The 4,151-nt window shown below is 41.7% G+C and overlaps 1 non-coding gene across 1 annotated transcript; it reads right to left on the bottom strand.

The window, feature by feature from the left end:
- Positions 1-2,693: 2,693 nt before the first annotated feature.
- Positions 2,694-2,767, bottom strand: trnat-agu. Its single transcript has one exon. It is a non-coding gene; the product is annotated as a tRNA-Thr (tRNA).
- Between the last annotated feature and the right edge of the window lie 1,384 nt (positions 2,768-4,151).

Genomic DNA, 4,151 nt, shown 5'->3' with positions numbered 1-4,151 from the left:
TCCCGGTCTACAGTCTATGACTTAGGTGGCTGGAGTCTTTGACAATTCTTTGGGCCTTCCTCTGACACCGCCAGGTATAGAGGTCCTGGATGTCAGGAAGCTCGGCCTCAGTGATGTACTGGGCCATACGCACTATCCTCTGTAGCGACTTGCAGTCGGATGCCGAGCAGTTGCCGTACCAAGCGGTGATGCAGCCAGTCAAAATGCTCTCAATGGTGCAGCTTTAGATATTTTTGAGGATCTGAGGTCCAATGCCAAATCTTTTCAGCCTCCTGAGGGGAAATAGACATTGTCGTGCCCTCTTCACAAATGTCTTGGTGTGTTTGTACCATATTTTTCACATACAAACGTTTATATGTAAGAAACTAAGAATCATATAGGCTTCCCAAAAATAACATGGTCGCTGTGGTAGAAAGTTTATTTTGATTGGCGATGTTCTGCATTTATCAAAATGTAAACAGGATTATTAGGGAAATCGTTCTTGCAAAGCATGTAAACGTTTAAATCGAACTATTATATTATTCTGACTATTCACAATAATCATAATTTGTGTGTGTACTCAGTGCTGGCCGAGTTCCTATTGGTCAGTCACCGGGCGCCACACTACACAATAAAGGCAAAACATTTCTTACATTGTCAGAGTCTACGACCGCACGTGGCGGTGCTTAATTGGAAGACCTAGACCCTGTCACACTGAACGAGCTGGGAGAACCTTCCAGAAGGACAACCATCTCTGCAGCACTCCACCAATCAGGCCTTTATGGGAGAGTGGCCAGACGGAAGTCACTCCTCAGTGAAAGGCACGTGACAGTCTGCTTGGAGTTTGCCAAAAGGCACCTAAAGGACTTTCAGACCACGAGAAACAAGATGTTCTGATCTGATGAAACCAAGATTGAACTCTTTGGCCTGAATGCCAAGTGTCATGTCTGGAGGAAATCTGGCAACATCCCTACGGTGAAGATTGGTGGTTGCAGCATCATGCTGTGGGGATATTGTTTAGGGGCAGGGACTTGGAGACCAGTCAGGATCGAGGGAAAGATTGAAAGGAGCAAGGTACAGAAAGCTCCTTAATGAAAACCTGCTCCAGAGCACTCAGGACCTCAGACTGGGGTGAAGGTTCACCTTCCAACAGGACAATAAACCTAAGCACACAGCCAAGACAACGCAGGAGTGGCTTCGGAACAAGTTTCTGAATGTCCTTGAGTGGACCAGCCAGAGCCCGGACTTGAACCCGATCAAACATCTCTGGAGAGACCTGAAAATAGCTGTGCAGTGACGCTCCCCATCCAACCTGACAGATATTAAGAGGATCTGCAGAGAAGAATGGGAGAAACTCCCTAAATACAGGTGTGCCAAGCTTGTAGCGTCATACCCAAGAAGACTCGAGTCTGTAATCACTGCCAAAGGTGCTTCAACAAAGTACTGAGTAAAGGGCCTAAATACTTATGTAAATGTGATATTTCAGTTTATTTTTAATACATTTGCAAACATTTAAAAAAACAACAACAATTGAATCCATTTTAGAATAAGGCTGAAGCGAAACAAAATATGGAAAAAGTCTAGGGGTCTGAATACTTTCCGAATGCACTTTATTACATTTCTGCTCCTGTAGGCACAACTCTCTCAAAGATGTTCTTACAGGCTCTCAAGTAGCATACTTCATTGCCTGCTGATGGTTGCCTGGCAACCCAGACTCCTTGCTCTGGCCAAACGCTACGCCACACCCACGGACAATAGTTTCTTCTCGCAATGGGTCTGGATCTTAGTACCTCCCCAACCCTTGTGAAAACATTTGGGGCTGTCTGATTGGTCCAGATATAGATGGGTTGGTGAACACGTGTGGGTAAAGCTGCGGTTTGAACTAGAGGTCGACCGATTAATCGGAATGGGCGATTAATTAGGGCCGATTTCAAGTTTTCATAACAATCGGAAATATTTTTTAATTTTTTAAATATTTTTTAAATATTTTTGGGGGGTTAAAATCGGTTTCCAATCGCTGAAAATGTTGTTTTGTGGTCCCGTGTGGCTCAGTGTGGTCCCGTGTGGCTCAGTTGGTAGAGCATGGCGCTTGCAACGCCAGGGTTGTGGGTTCAATTCCCACGGGGGGACCAGGGTTCAATTCCGACGGGTGGACTAGGATGAATATGTATGAAATTTCCAACTTGTAAGTCGCTCTGGATAAGAGTGTCTGCTAAATGACTTAAATGTAAATGTTTTGTACAACGCCTCTCGTCACCACAAACGACTTCAATGATGGCAGTGTCAGACTAAAGTATGTAGAGAAGTACAGAGCAGCTGAAAAATGTATTGTGTCGTCAGGCTTGCTGATGGATCATCAGCGGTCGATGGGCTTCTCATTGTATTCAAACTGTTTTGGTCGATTGAGGCCCCCAGATCATCACACCTGGCCCAATGGGAAATCATTTACACAACATTTACATTTTAGTCATTTAGCATATGCTCTTATCCAGAGCGATTTACAGTAGTGAGTGCATACATTTTCACACAATGTTTCAATCAACAAGCAGTTGTCGGCTTCACAGAGCCTTGGATGTGAACAGAAAATGAACACAGTTGCAATGTTATTTATAAAACTTAGATAATATTGGTGGTCCTTACTATTACTTACTTAAATCAATGTTTGTTTGTCATATGCCCTGGATGGTGTACACAAAAAAATGAAGTGCTGAATTTGGCTCTGCAGAGATTTGAACTCAGGAGTTCCTGTTTACTAGACAGGCACTTTAACCAACTGAGCCACAGTGCCTCATAGAATAAAATACTTGTCTGAGCTACAACACCCAAAAGGGCAGGAGCCTTGCTCCTATTTATGTAGCCTTTGGCAGCTTGATTTTCAAGTACTCCCCTTGGACAAGATGCCTCTGTTGTATATTTTCCCCAAATTCCCTTTTCTATATTTTTGGTGGACTTTCGAGGTTTCCGTTTTATTTCATTTTTTCCCCCAGGTTTTCGTGCCACAAAATCACACTTTAAAAAACCAAAGTAAAAACATAACTAAAGTGGTTGTTCTAAGTCCATACAACAATGCTTAAACCACATCAGGAGACCGCTCCAACACTTACAATAAGGTTCCATTTGTAAAGAGCTCATAAAGGGGTTATAATTACATTATTAACGATTTTTTAATCATTTGTAAATGCCGTATAAACCATTAATAACATTTATATCGCATTGGTCAAAATAGTGCAATAACTGGTCAGTGTTTGCCAAAATTGTGAGCTAATGTTTACCTCCAGGTATTAACCGTTTATAAATGCACTTTCAAACGCTTATAGGATTAACCCTTTATGTATTATCATCCAACCTTATTTTCAATAGTTGAACAATAGTTATTTTTTCACTTTGTGGATGTGTTGCGTTAGTGCTCTGTCACAGGAACAGAAGAGGTTGGTTTTCATGATGTGTCTTGACCCACCGTTTGAACCCTGTTGCCCTGGTCAAATTTACTTCCAGGACATTATTCAATCATCATTCCTAACCTATGACACTTTACCAGATTATATCAACATTACTTCGCATTTCTCTGCGATAGTCCAAGTGTGCTGAACGCTCTGGTGTGAAATGGTTACCGTAATACCTTTTGGTTTGGTGAAGGAGTGGAGGAGGTATCCTCTCACAACGTTGAATGTTTTGGTCTTCATACACACCATTCATTGACTGAACATGTTTAACAAAGTGTTGAATCTTGTCAAGGATGTAGTGATTAGTACCAAATACTGCCAATAAATCAAATCAGATGTTAGTGGTCACATACACATGGTTAGCAGATGTTATTGCGAGTGTAGCGAAATGCTTGTGCTTCTAGTTCCGACAGTGCAGTAATATCTATCAAGTAATCTAACAATTCCACAACAACTACCTAATACACAACTACCTAATAAGTAAGGGATGGAATAACAATATATACATATGGATGGCCGAGCGGCATAGGCAAGATGCAATAGATGGTATGAAATACAGTATATACATGTGAGATGAATAAATGGATCACTAGCCACTTTAATAATGCCACTTTAATAATGTTTACATATCATGCATTATTCAAGTGGCCAATGATTTTAAGTCTGTTAGCAGAGGTAGCAGCCTCTCTGTGTTAGTGATGCCTGTTTAACAGTCTGATGGCCTTGAGA

The sequence above is a fragment of the Salvelinus namaycush genome, chromosome 16, assembly GCF_016432855.1.
Source record: "Salvelinus namaycush isolate Seneca chromosome 16, SaNama_1.0, whole genome shotgun sequence".
Classification (NCBI taxonomy): Eukaryota; Metazoa; Chordata; class Actinopteri; order Salmoniformes; family Salmonidae; genus Salvelinus; species Salvelinus namaycush.
The sequence above is the reverse complement of the archived record's forward strand: the minus strand, read 5'-3'. Positions and strand labels throughout refer to the sequence as shown.